This window comes from Phalacrocorax carbo, chromosome 3 (genome assembly GCF_963921805.1).
Source record: "Phalacrocorax carbo chromosome 3, bPhaCar2.1, whole genome shotgun sequence".
Taxonomy (NCBI): domain Eukaryota; kingdom Metazoa; phylum Chordata; class Aves; order Suliformes; family Phalacrocoracidae; genus Phalacrocorax; species Phalacrocorax carbo.
In genome coordinates this window covers 98,314,584-98,329,416 of record NC_087515.1, presented here as the reverse complement: position 1 = coordinate 98,329,416, position 14,833 = coordinate 98,314,584, and positions in this window count along the sequence as shown.

Below are 14,833 nucleotides of genomic sequence, written 5' to 3'. Positions count from 1 at the left end.
AAACAGTCTGGGTTCTTCCTGCCTCCGGCAAAGGCAAACCCATTCGTGGGATTGCTTTTGCTCGAGGACCTGGGTGCACTTGGTGGGTGATGCGGGAGGATGGAGAAATCCGATGTGTGCCTCAAGGGGATTTGATTTTGGGTGAAAACAGTCAATGAACTGCATGGCACAATGTGAACTGCTATATAATACTGTGTGTCACCTCTGTGTTGTACCAATGATATCAGAGTACGAGCCTCCCAACCCATGGAAGATCAACTATGAAACAAGCTGTGCAGCAGTGATGGAACGATGACTGACTCGGTATGCAGCGACCCAGCGCCACACACCATCTCTCCCACCCGGAAAGACTGATACAACAGATGGAGCCCAGAGTCATGGACTGGATGAACTCAATGGACATTTTTAATGGACATTGTACAGGGAAGGTCCATGAACTAAGGGAATGATGTCTGTGTATTATGTTAAAGGATGGGAAGGGGAGGGGTGGTGGTTGGTATGGTTGTATTGCATCATATGGGACCTGGGCATGGTGTAAATGGTATGGAATAAGGGGTGGAGAATGTGCTGGTTTTGGCTGAGAAGGGGTTAATTCTCCTCAGTGTGGGGGTCGGCTACCTTTCCAGCTTCCCGCGCTCTGCCGCGTGGCGGGGGGGGCTGGGAGGGGCAGGGCCATGGTGGGGGCGGCTGACCCCGACTGGCCAATGGCAGGTTCATTCCATACCATGTGACACCATGACCAATATATTGAGGTGGGGGCAGTTGCAGCGAGGGCGGAGGCGGCGCGGCGTCGGGTCGGCGGGCGGCGCGCGGCTGCGGCGCGGGCAGTTTGTTCCGGCGGTTCGTTCCCCCTCTCCCCTCCCTTCCCCCCACCCCCCCGGGGCTTTGCGCCTCTCGTTGTTCTCCTTTACATTGCATTTCTACTGTTGTTTTCTTTTAATTCTCGTTGTTCTCCTTTACATTGCATTTCTACTGTTGTTTTCTTTTAATTTTAATTATTAAACTGTTCTTATCCCAACCCACGAGCGTTACCCTCCTGATTCTCTCCCCCATCTACCGGTGGGGGAGTGAGCGAGCGACTGTGTGGGGCTGAGCTGCCGCTAAACCACGACAGATATACACAACAATAAAATTGTAAATGGAGACTAAATCTGTTTCAGTTTTTCTATTTTCTTTAGGGGGATTAAATGCAGTCTTCAGGAGGGATTGATATGAGGATGAGACTTGTAAGATAACTTGTTGCCTTGTAATGTGGTGGGAAGTACACAACCCAATAAACTATGCTAACTGGGAAGAAAAGAATCCTAGACTTCTTAATTCCCCTTATCCATGCCTGGTTTCAGTTTTTTAAGTTCCCAACATACAGAAAAATCTGTTGTGTTGAAACAACAAAGTTATATTCACAAAGGCTATTTGTCAATTCTCCTTTTCTTGCCCTCCAAATCAAGTAGGTGCCAAATAAGCACTTCTTTACCAGATCACTTGAAGGTGACTACAATGTGTGATTTTTTTTATTTATTTATTTTTACCATGTTTTCTTTTTTATGATACCCTACATGTAGATTGTCTGATAAGCTATCACAGTCAGCATAATGTAAGAATCAGCTTCAGTATGGCCTATTCTAGATTTTTTTCAGTGAGCTTTAAGATCTAACATAATTAGATTCTTTTTGGTTTATTTTTAAAATGAAAGCACTACTTGAAGGTGTTCAGCAGTATGCATCGTCAGTCTAGGACTGCCAGAACTAGTTAGTCTTTCATTGTTGAAAACAGAAGATATCCACAAAAAGGAAGGTGAAGGAGGAGCATACTGCTCTTTGCCAGAAAGGTCTGTGCAAAGTACCTCTTTCAGGACTCCTTTACTTTTTCCTTCTTTGGTATGGATGTCCTCTGCTCCAGGTATGGAACTCCAGGATGCCAACAGATCTCCAGTTTACTCTTTTCAATTTGCTAATCATGATAGATAGTACTAACAGCATCCTAGACACTCGCAAGCTTTATCAGGTAGAAGGACTAACATCAGGATGTAACACATAAGCAGCATTTTAAAGTGAAATATTGGGAAAAAAAAGAAAAAAAGCCTGGCATTTGCAACAACTAGTTTAAAATCTCAGACAACTCTCCTGCCTTACCTGTGCTCATTAAAGAACATCCCATCATAACATGTGCCTTCTCTACTGGGAAACATAGAGGTTGTTTCCAGCTCAGGCTTTTGGTTAGCTGTCAGTCTACTGCTGCTAACTTCTTACTTTTGTCCTCCTTGAATGAGCTTTCTCTCCATCTGTAACCATGATTTTCAGTGATGATGTACAGATTAAAAATATCTAGTACTCCAGTGTCACGGAAGTGACAACTGTATTTGTCATGTACCTGACAATTACACTTCTTTTAAAAATACTGATATTATTTTTAGTAGCAGTTGGTACTGTTTGGGAATATTCTTGAAACAGCATGGTGGAAATGAGCCATTAGGAGGATTTAAAGGAATATATGACTGTGACTTTATGTATCCATTTGGGAACAGGGTACCAGGCAGCTAATGAGATCATTTATACTGAGACTCTAAAAAATGAAGCATGAGGAAAGTGCAGACCCAGACCTAAAGCACAGTCTGTTATAACTTGGAAATCACAAGAATTATACAGAAGCTTTCAGATTTCTGTTGTAAACAGCTGGTAAATAAGATAAATACTAGTGTTTCCTTAAAACATGGATTTGTGAATCTTTGCAAATTCTCTGCAATTAATATTAATCCTTTTGTTCACCTCTTGCTGTTGTATGCATTCTAAGCTTTTGTCTTCCAATCTTTGTACTCTGCTGTGCTTGTCAGGCTCTACTTTAATTTTCCCCCTCTCTGTTATTCCACTGGCTTCTTTTCATCTCTTTTCTCCCTTGGTTTTAGTCTTCTCTCCCTGGAGATACTCCCAGATCACTTTAGAAATGTAGGTTGCATTTCTGATGTCATTCTTAGAGAAAGAAAAAGAAATTACAACCTTAGCACTCAAGGCTATATATGGAAATCCCCTTACATGTCTCTGTAGCAATTCTTTTTCATGGTCCTGAAATGCTTGAATACGTATTTGTGGGTAGGGAAAAAACCGCAAGCTTTAGGAATTGATATCTTTCCAGTGTCTGACAATTAGACACAGTTGCTTGTCTGATTATAGAGTTAGTATTGTGCTAGTCATCCAGTGGGAACAGATTTCAGAAATGTCACTTAAAAATAAATGAACACACTGAGCTTGGGATTTAAGATGCATTTATTCCCTCAGCTCTTCCTTGTTTAGGCAGTACTGTGTGCTATGAAACCCATAATGAGATAGCTCAGTCCCTGCAGTTACTATAGGGAATGTAGGTGCCTGTCTCAGTTTCATACATTCTGTTACAGACCCTAAAGGAATGAAATTTAGGGCATTCAGGTTCCTTCTGTGTTGGTCTTCTTTCTGAATGGCAATAGCTAGTCTTGAGAGACTGAGTTATAGGGGTGGTTTTTTAAGGTCAGGGTCAAATCTTACTGCCAAATGCTACAAGATATTTTGTATTACTGTATTTCTGTAACATACACTCCATACATAGAAACAGCAGTCCCATACATGTTAACACAACTCTTTTCAAAATCAAAAATCTCACATTAGGCTGTTTTTCTTTTCTGATGGTCGTAATTATGCATTACCTATATGGCTGTGGCATGGCTTTTTAAAGTTTACAAAACATAATGAAAATCATCCTCTGAACTACACAATGCAAAATATTTTTCCCATTCTCTTTTTTAATTGCTGAACTGACTTGTATAAGAACAAGAGCTTCGCTTCTCACAATTCACCTGCCAGACAGAAGACGTTATTTTGTTGTCGAAAGTGATCAGGTTAGTCTGGCATGAGTTGCCATTGGTAAATTTGTCAGCTTTTTCCAATCACCTTCTTCATTTGGTTTGTATAGTGCAACAGGAGTTTAAAATAGGAAAGCTTTACATCTCAGGCATGTAAGTGACTAGGCAGAGGGAATTTTTAATGCTGTTGACTTTAAAGACTAATAATTTTGCCTAAAATGTATTATATTCACCTGCATGCTATTTTAAATTGTGTCTTTTTTATCTTACTCTCTTTTCTATATAGTCTGTTCAGTTCGGTTTAGTCAGTGGGGTAGCTCTCTTTATAATCAGCCTGTTGTCCCTGTAAATCTATAAGCTGCATTGCCTATTTCCCATATCACTCTCACTAGCAAAGTTGAACACACCGGCAGAGCTGTAGTTTGTTCTAGTACACTATCTGGTCTGGACAATCACACTACAGAATACTTTACCCACCCTGATCAACCTCAGCTATACACACCACAAAACACATGAGATGTAGCAATGGCAAAATCAACAGGCTTTTCAAAAACCTGTTCCTAATTACCATAGGCATTTTTATTGCTTGTTTCTATTATTGGAGAACCTTGTAATCCTAAGTGTATTTATAAGTGCAAAATCCCATGTGATAGAGCAATGCTTTGTTTAATTTGTTCTCTCAAAGACGCAGTGGTAGGCAGAGAGTGTGGCTACACAAAAAGCCTCTGGACAAGCTGTGAAGTTGTCCTTTTTTCAGGAGACCTTCACAAGGCAGCAGAATCAATCCTCAGCAAGCTAAAACAAAATTAAAATGGAGAGGAATCCACAAGAATCTGCTCATATGGCTTTTTTCACACCGACTTATTTTTCATAAATATCAGTTGTGAAGTTAATATAGAAAAAGACACACTTTTATTTTAAAATGCTCTGTAGATAACAATAATTTTATCTAATGAATCTGAATAAAATTATTTAACTCTCTGGGAAAAAAAGACAGAATGTCACTAATCTTTTGTCAGTGATGTTTTTAGCTAATCCAAAATATGTTTCTTTTGGTACAACAGCTTGCTTCATCCTTGTTTGAGTGAATGACTATAACGGTACATTGATTTATAAATTGGTCATCTAAGCTCACTAATATTCCTGTTCAGTTCTGGTACTAGGGGAGAAGCTACACATGCCAATCAAGTATTTCTCTGAAAGACTAGAGTAGGTGTAGGTAGTTATTATAAACAAGATTGTTGTATGAAGCATTAGAGAATTCCACAATGTAATCACAAACTGCTGAAACTTATAGCGATAATTGGACTTATTAACTGGTGTCTAATTTTCTGGTGCCTGGACTTCTTTCTTGCTAATGCTTCCATATGAAAAAGAGATTTGAGCAAAACAGCAAGAAAAAGTATGAGTATTGTTTCATGCACTTATATAAGTAGTTTCCAAGAGAAAGGTGAGCAGAAAACGGGTTATCACTGTATATGCAGTAGCTGGATTTCTACAGTAGCCTTAATCTATACTTTAAACAAGATTGTTAGATGAAGTCAAGCTTGTCACACTACCACTTGTCCTCAAGCAATGATATTTCTGGGTTGTTACAGAATATACCAAAACTACACGTGTATTCATTTAATTCATATACCCTGTGTAGTTGTTTTGGACTGCCTGGTAAATTTAATTTTCTATATGGCTGATATCAACATTCGCTAGAAAATCCTCACACTGGAGGAAGCAAATCAGAAAAATTACCTAGCATAAGTAGATTGATAAGGTTTAGTTTTAAGGGGAGGGGGGAGGAGAGAGGAAATAAACTATATTTTTGGTTATACATAAGTAACTTAGAAATATTTTAACTTTTTTGCTTAATATAATTTTAAAACAACCTCTATTAGTGACTGCAGAACTAGAAATAGAGAACAGATAGGGAAGAGATGGGCTTAATAAAAGCTAATATGAACAAATATGAAATGCAGTACACTAAAAATTAATTAATCCTGTCATCAGAGAGAAAAAAAAAATCTACCTACATTTAGCTGAGCAAATAGACTTCAAAAGTGTTGATTTGTTCTATTTGTCAATCAATTTTTAAATTCATATTTTAACACTATGTTGTGGTTTAGTTCCAGCCGGCAACTAAGGCCCAACCAGCCGCTCGCTCACTCCCCTATCAGCAGGATGGGGGAGAGAATCAGAAGGGTAAAAGTGAGAAAACTCAGGGGTTGAGATAAGAACAGTTTAATAATGAAACCAAAACAATAATAATAATAACAACAACAATAATAATGTAATGAGGGGGGGGTGTGAAACCAAGGGCAGGATGGGTGTGGGGGAACACACAACCAAAACAAACAAGTGCTGCAACTGCTCACCACCTGCCGACAAACACCACCAGTCCCTGAGACACAACCACTCCACTCCCCGCCCAGCCAACTCCCCCAGTTAATATACTGCTTATGTTGTCATATGGTGTGGAATATCCCATTGGCCAGTTGAGGTCAGCTGTCTTGGCTGTGGCCCTGCCCCTCCCGGCGTCTTGCCCACGTGGCAGAGCATGGGAAGCTGGAAAGGTCCCTGACTACTGCAAGTGCTACTTAGTGACACTGAGCTGCTATTTAACAACTAACACATCAATGTGCCATCAGGACTATAGCAGCTACAATGAAGAAAATTAACCCTATACCAGCCAAAACCAGCACAGCATTTGTTTTAGTATATATCAGAAGCTGTTCTAATAAACTAGTAATCAAGTAAACTTTTTTCTTTTTTAAATTGCACGACTCTATTCAGGGAAGAGACATTCAAAGTTTGACTTTGTTTTGCTTGATAGCACTATAGTTGAAGAACCAATCTCATTAAATATCTTTTAATGGTCATTAAACATTCTATTGGACCAGTCAATATAGGACTAAAACCTGAGGAGACTTTCACTGATTTCGTGGATTTTGTACACTTCTTTAGTTCCTTTAACAACAAAACAAAACCCAGCATTACGAATAATGCCTTGATGCAAACTCTGTCTCTCAAGCTCAGAGATTTAAGATATCAGGGCGGGGGGAGAAAGGTAATTGAACTTTTTAAATTAGCCTTTCACATTAATGAAAGTTTTACGTGTAAATTTTCATGACTCTTTGGGTATTGTATAGTTATAAAGATGAAGATCTAAATATGTTTGTATTCAAAGTTCCACTATGAAGATGAAGATGAAGATGAAGATGAAGAGAAAAAATAATTAACTCAGCTGACATCAGCAACTGTTTAGGCTGAGGAAGAGAACAGTTTCTGAGAGGCAGCTATAAGGCTTAAAAATCTACATCAGCATTGAACTGGCTGTGGTAATGTGATACCTAACTGTCACAAAGACTTCAGTGTGGCTTTATGAGTTTATGTTCCTTTCTCCTACCTTTCTTGTCTATCTGCATACATTAAAAAAACTTAGTTTTTCTAAATTAATTTTTCTAAACAAGTCAACTTTAGCAGTGTAAAAAATAATTGAATACCATACTTATCGCATTTTGAAGCATTTTGAAATTTCTGTTTGTGTGTGTAATATTTCTGTTACTAAAGGATTAGAGTTTTGCTGTTCCTGCTAAACCTCTTGTGCAAAACCAATGGAAGCCATTTCTTTTTAGATTCTTTTTTTCATTTCACTGTACTTGACTGAAAAAAAAAAAAGAAAATAAAGAGTCAATGCAATTTATCTTCTTGTTCTTGCTTTTTTGGTGAGAAACAGGTTAAGTACTACTAAGTGGATATTTTACAGCAATGAGACTATAGAAAAAAGTACCTTTTTGTTAATGAAAAGTTTTAGGTGATATCTGTTATAGTGTTTTTCTGTGACAATATAACTGTCTTTATTTTTATTAATGTGAAATGCTTCTTGAAACTAACAAAGGTCTTCTTTTCAAGTGTCTCTTTTCCAAAGAAGCCTTGAATTGTCTTCACAGAAGAGTTGCTCGGTATTTTGGATTTCTACTTGCTTGTCAATCCCAACAATGTTGACAAACACAAGACGTTACCTACTGCCCAGTCCCTGTGATGGAAAATAAACTAGATGCTAACATTTACCTTGAGTACTGTGTTCAGTTTTGGGCCCCTCACTACAGGAAGGACATTGAGGTGCTGAAGCATGTCCAAAGAAGGGCAATGAAGTTGGTGAAGGGTCTAGAGAACAAGTCTTATGAGGAGTGGCTGAGGGAATTGGGGTTGTTTAGTCTGGAGAAGAGGAGGCTGAGGGGAGACCTTATCACTCTCTACAACTACCTGAAAGGAGGTTGTAGTGAGGTGAGTGTCGAACTCTTCTCCCTAGTAACAAGCAATAGGACAAGAGGAAATGTCCTCAAGCTGCGCCAGGGTAAGTTTAGGTTGGAAATTAGAAAAAACTTCTTCACCGAAAGGGTTGTCAGGCATTGGAACAGGCTGCCCAGAGAGGTGGTGGAGTCTCCATCCCTGGAGGTATTTAAAAGAAGGGTAGATGTGGTGCTTGAGGATATGGTTTAGTGGTGGACTTGGCAGTGATAGGTCAGCGGCTGGACTTGATGATCTTAAGGGTCTTTTCCTTAACAATTCTATGATTCTATGATTTCCACAAAACAGTTACTTCACAGCAGTTTCAACTTTAAGATAAGCAATTAATGCAACATAAAGAAACTTTACTGATAGCACTGTTATAATCCAGTCACAAAAGTGCTATAAAACATAGTGAAAAACTGTCTTAATTGAATGCGCTACGTTCTGACTTTAGAGGGCCTGTGAGACTGACTGTTCCTGGTGGCCACCTGGCTGGAAAATCCCATTTTGTGTAGGGATTGTTTTGACAGCAGCCAAGCATGAAGATGAAAAAGTAGCAGCTGCTGATTTAGTTTCCCCTGGCATCTTCCATGGGAGGATCCAAGGCTCCCTGAGCATGTTCTGTAAGTTATGACACCTTAATAGCTTTAAGTTGTGAAGTCCAGAAGGAGGTTATCAATGATCAGACCGCTTTCTTACTCTGAATTTATCAGGGCTTATTATTTTAATGAGTCTAATAAAATGTTTGAGTAACATGTAAATTCCAGTCAGGTTTTCAGTGAAGAGATCAGCCTGTACAGCACTTGAACTTAAGATGAGAAAGGGATTTAGTTCAATTAGTCTGTCGAAATTCAAAGTATAATGCTCCAGAATAGTAAGTGAAAAATTAACTGCTTTCTTTTGAAATTCAGAAACATTTGAATGGTTTGAAAACGTTGTATTGTGCTTTCTGTGACTCAGTCAGTCTTAGAGTGAAGATATTTAAGCAGGTTGCTTCAGTGGAGAATAAACTTAATAATTTTGGATTATTTCATAGAACACAGGTCTGAGCATTGTGAAGGAGACCAGTTCTTTTTCTTCTGCCAGTGGTTTCTTATATAATCTGCTACTTTTTATCAGCATACCTTTTTTATAACAAGCTACAAAATGATGGTGTAGAACTCACTTTTATTTTCTGGTGCTTTATTTTTATTATGTTATATGTTATATGGAAGTTGTGCATTAATATTGTTTTTACATATTTTAGGTTTCTAGCCACTCTAAAAATTCAAAAGGCTATGATCTTGGAAAAGCCTGTAAAAGTGGGTGACACCTAGGTGCACGGTCAAGTTAGCAAGGAAAAGGACATTCAGCTAAGAACAAAAAGAAGTCTAGAACAACTTTAAAAAATTAATTTATTCACTTCTACAAGTAAGTTCATGCTATGAGGGTGTACTGGCTGCAGGTACACAGGTGTTGGCTGCAGAAGGAGCTGTAGGGGCAGCCTCCATGAGGGGAAGCAGGGGCTGCCCTGTGCCAGACACAGCCGGTTCCAGCCGGCACCAACACAGGGCATGGCTGAAGTGCTCCAGGGCTGGAGAGGAGATTCCCCTGCAAACCCTGGAGCAAAGCTTGGTGGAGCAGGGAAAAGTGTGAGGAGGGAGGAGCAGCAGAGGTGAACTGTTATGGACTGACTGCAGACCCTGTTTGAGGGGTGGTAGAAAACTTTGGAGTGAAGGAGTGAACTTAAGCCAAGTAAAAGGGGGAGGAAATATGTTGTTTTAATGGGATTATTTTGTTTCTTTCCCACTGTCTGAACTAGTAATTATTTTTTTATTTTAATTAACAATAAATTTTCCCCAAGACAAGTTGTGCTGCCCACAAGAGCAATTGGTAAGTGATCTCCCTGACTTTATCTCTACCCAGAAGCTCTCTTGCTCCCCTTTTCTCCTTATCCTGTCCCACTGAAGGAGTGGAGAGAACCAGTGGCTCAGTGGGAATTTGGTTTTTAGTCAAGGCTAACACACCACAGAAGGCCAAAGGATGTGTTACTAAGCCTGCAATATAACCAACAGCATTATTAGTTTGACAATAGGTCTAAAATATTGAAATGGTGACTCATAGTAAGACAACAGGGTAGTATGGATTGTGCGTCTGTGTATGTGTGTGCGTGCAAGAAAAGGCAAAAGACTATATTAGTTTATAATGCTTCCTCAGACACTCCTGATAGTATTTAATCTTTGACCAGACCATGAGAAGATGAAGATTTAGCTTCATCCAGACCAAGTCATCCATGATTAGGAACATAACTTTCATTGTCAATGTTATCATAGTATCTGGATATTTGTTACAATTCTATTGCACTACCTGCAAACTGCTTACATTTCTGATACTATTCTTTTACTGTTAATAAAATATATTTTTAAATCTATTAATTAGTTATTTTAATATGAAAAAGGTGAACAATAAAAATGGAAAGAAACCATGCAGTCACTTATCATCACTCCCTGGAGTTTTAGAAACACTACAGAAAGACAGTGTTTGTGTGTGACAAGACTGACCTAAGCTTAATAATGGTATGACTGCATGACACAATGGCTTTAGCCAAATTCTTGGCTGCCAATAGGATTCATTTTTTTACCAATGTAAAACCAGTATCTCGCCCAGTCGTGTCTTAGGCTCTTACAAGCCCTGTTTCTCACCAAAATCAGTCTTTCATGTATGTCCAAGCCCTTTTAGTCTCCTGATAGAGATTAGATTCAGCTGCCTTACAGGAAGCATCTACAAGTTTAGATGTGCTAGGATACAAAAACTTGCCTTTGGTCAGTATTTCCTAAAAGGTCGAGTCTTTCCTGGATCCTCTGGCATATCCATTAGTCCATATATGTATATCTAAAATATCCAGGGCAGAGTATGACAGAGAGTTTATTTCTCAATGTACTATAATAAAACCCAACAGACTATGCATACATTACTTAAGCATGCTTTATTTTCTGACTTGTTAAAAAATAGAGCTTACAAGTTAAAAAAATGTTCTAAGAGTTCTAAATCCTTCTGTAATTATAAGGAAACAATAACTACACCCTGTTCAGCACTTATAAGTTATGCATGTATACTGCAATCAGTGCAAAGATAAGCCACAGGTATTTATTGGTACTTCATCTCAGAAAACAGGGCACAATTTGGGCGCTCAAGATACATTTAAGATAAAGCTGGGTATGGACATATTTTTATAGATGACAGTAAGAAAATAAATTATTTAGGAGCTTCACACAAAAATTCAAGTTCCTGGTAAATTAAGTCCTTGGCATGCAAGCTGTCATTTCTTTTAGTCAAGGCTGCTAATATTTTTTTATTGAATTATTCCACTTGCTAATTTAAATGAGCATTTGCTGCTTCTAGTCTGCTAAATAAAATGACAAATAAAAGCTTAAAACAAATGTCTATAAAAACACTTGAAACTATTCCCAATCTTTAGACTCACAGCCCTAGGCTTTAAAATCTGATAGATTCAAATGGAACCAAATTATTATTGAAAATCTATGGTTTACAACCTAGGAAAAATATATAAAAGTAATAATCTCAATTCTCTAGTATAGTGTTATGGCTTTGGGAATGCTCTTCTGCAAACAAAGCTCTTTTTTCAGATAAAATTATCTAAATTCCATCTCTCGATGATTAAATTGTCACTACAGTAATACCAGATCTGCACTTTCTAAACAAGCCAGTAATTCACTGACCTTAAAGTTCAGATGGAAATTCTGAACATCATTTGTAGCACCCAGTCCTCCTTGCAGTGATCCATTGTAATGTTCCTCCAGTTCTATGCAATACACATGAAAAGCCAAAAACTAGATGTGGTCTAACTTATTTAATAAGATTTGATGCTTAATGTAGAACAGATTTTTTTTCTGAACATGATAAAATGAAAGCTTTTTTTATTGCCATTTGTGGAATTTCATACTGCATAGTGTGTGTAACCTGAATAGTATGTGTGAAGTATGATATTGAAAATAAAATTACCAACATACTAGAAATTAAAGGATTTTAGACAAGAAATCGAGCTGTGTTTCTACAGCATAGACAAAAAATAAATACTTTTAGCATACATGAAAAAAGAGCAAATAGAAGTAAAGAAATGTTGCAGTTCAACTGGTCACCAGCAGGCTTTATCAAGCAGAGGAATGGTGGATACATTTCAGATGACAGTAACTAGATTGTGCTCTGACCTGAAATATACCGTACTTGAAATTTCATGGCTCTATCCCAAACTATTAGTAATGGCAGCTTGTATGCAACAAACTCAGCATGTAGCAAATGATAGATAAGCTAAAATCTGGGCACCTGTCCATAACTGAATTGTAAATACAATCCTCCGTCTGCCTTTGGGAAAGTAGCATCTGTCTTACACTTTTTAGCATACAATTAAGAGATGGCTTTTAATTAATATCTCCCATGGTCCATTGCATTCCATCTTTTTGTTGATAAATTGATACTATAATTGCAGAATTTATAATGTAGTCTGAGTAAATATTAAATACGTTTACTGTGAATATAGTTTATTTTGGAATGTTTGAAAATGCAATCAATGCCATTCACAATTCACACTGATTTGAAAATGATGTTCTTTTACTTCAGAAGTATACCTTGAAGTTTTTTTTTAGTGACATTTCTCATAATATTTACTTTAATAGTTAAACTAATAACAGGCAAATTCACAGAATCACAGAATAACAGAATCCCAGGTTGGAAGGGACCTCAGGGATCATCTAGTCCAACCTTTCTGGGAAGAGCAGAGTCTAAACAAGATGGCCCAGCATCCTGTCCAGATGACTCTTGAAGGTCATATCCTTAACTTTTCTTCAGCTGAGTTTAGTTCATTCTGAGGTTTGCTTCATGGGGGTTTGGTGCTTGTTTGATTATTTTTTACTCCTGAAAGAAAAGAATCTGTCTCTGAATTTGCAAATAGCAATCCTTGTCTTTAATCTACATGTGAAAAATTGTTTTTCTCACTATATCAAATTTGGCTTTTATATTCTTTCCCTTATTTTTGGCTTCCTCTGCTGATTGCATAATTTTAACACTGCAGGCGGGGAGAGGGGGTTGGGAGGGTGCGAGGGGAGAAAGGAACTTTCTGTTCCAGCTTATATTTAAATTTTCATTCATGATTGCAATATAGTAAAGTTATGTAGAATTTAACAGATTCCACATTTGCTGTTATATCTTTTTTCCAATTTCACAATATTTTGCAGAAGACATTGCTAAGGTAGTATTTTTTTAACTGATTAGAACTTGTCTTGATCAAGTTTTTCATCTGCATACAGCATATGCCAGCAGCCTGATAACTTTGAAATTCAGACAATTGTTTCAATTGTTATTTGCAGAGCCTAAATTTAATTCAGTTACAGTAAAGCTGAAACATCCTCTTCCTTTCCTGAAAAAAAGTAGATGCAGATTGGATTCAGACAAGATTCACCAAATCTGTACTTATCTGAGTGGGACTTTATTTCAGTAACAGTTTTGGCATGAAAATTAATTCCAGTGTAACAAAGATTTTCAACAACAATCCTTGCTGAATGTAAAACCACGTTCTTCACTTCTAATGAAATCCTGCAGTATTTTATCACAGTGATAGGTCTAACATTTAAATGGTATGATGTGTACGAATGACATATTGTTCAAAGTGCAGGCACCATAATGTAACTCTTAAGAGTAAGGAAGGAGTGATCGGAATGAGTAGCAACAGAGCTAAACCAAAGCTTGTACTCTTGATAATCCCAGCTGAAACCATTCTATGAATATTCCAAGTTAAAATTTCTACTGATATGCAGTAAGAATGTATTACTTTTTAACATCTCTGGAATACCATTGAAAATACCAAGGTAAAAAAAGTCCCTTGTATTCAGTGAGGTGAGAAATCTTGATATTGTGATTTCCTGCAGAGCTGTGGGACAACCAAGGACCCTTACATCAATCAGGCAGGCATTTTCAGCTAGAAAGAGCTCTATTTTAAAGCAGTGAAGATGAGACAAGATTCATCTGTTGAAGAAAAAGAACTAATTATTCCACTTGGCTGCAAAAGAAATTACACATTAAAGACAAAGATAATTCTACAGCTACAGTACATAAGCTTGGTATAACAGCAAGGCAGATAAATATCTTTGGCTCCTGTGAAGGAAGAAAAGAGTTGAAGGAAATAGTGTGGGGTCTGAGTAATCGCTGTAGAAACAAGAAAAGAAAGTCCTATGTTTGAGAAGGTGATACAATTGTGAACTGGAGTCATTTAGCCATTGTTCTTTTCTAGATGTTTTACAAATTCACATACTCGACTGTGCAGAAATATTTTAATTTGCATAGCCTGAATTTTATGGGAAAAGCATTTGCATTTATTTTAAAACAGCCAACACATTTACTGTGATAGTCAGCTACCTGCTTTCTTGGTAGTATATAATTTCGGGGGGATGGTTAAACAAAAGATTGACTGATCAGACAAAGCCAGACAAAGCAAGAATTCTGAAGAAATAGATTACAGTATTATGAGCCAAAGTGAGCATTGCAAGCAAAATAAAATGACCTACCAGCTGTGCAGAATTATCCAATATCTGTTTTTGTGTTCATCAGAAAAAAACTGTTCTCCTTCAGAACTTTGCGTGAAATGTTATGTCCAAATCTATATAAAACTCTGTCCTGTGTTTAACAGAATGTCAGATGACAGTAGTTCATTTGGCCTTATTATTAATG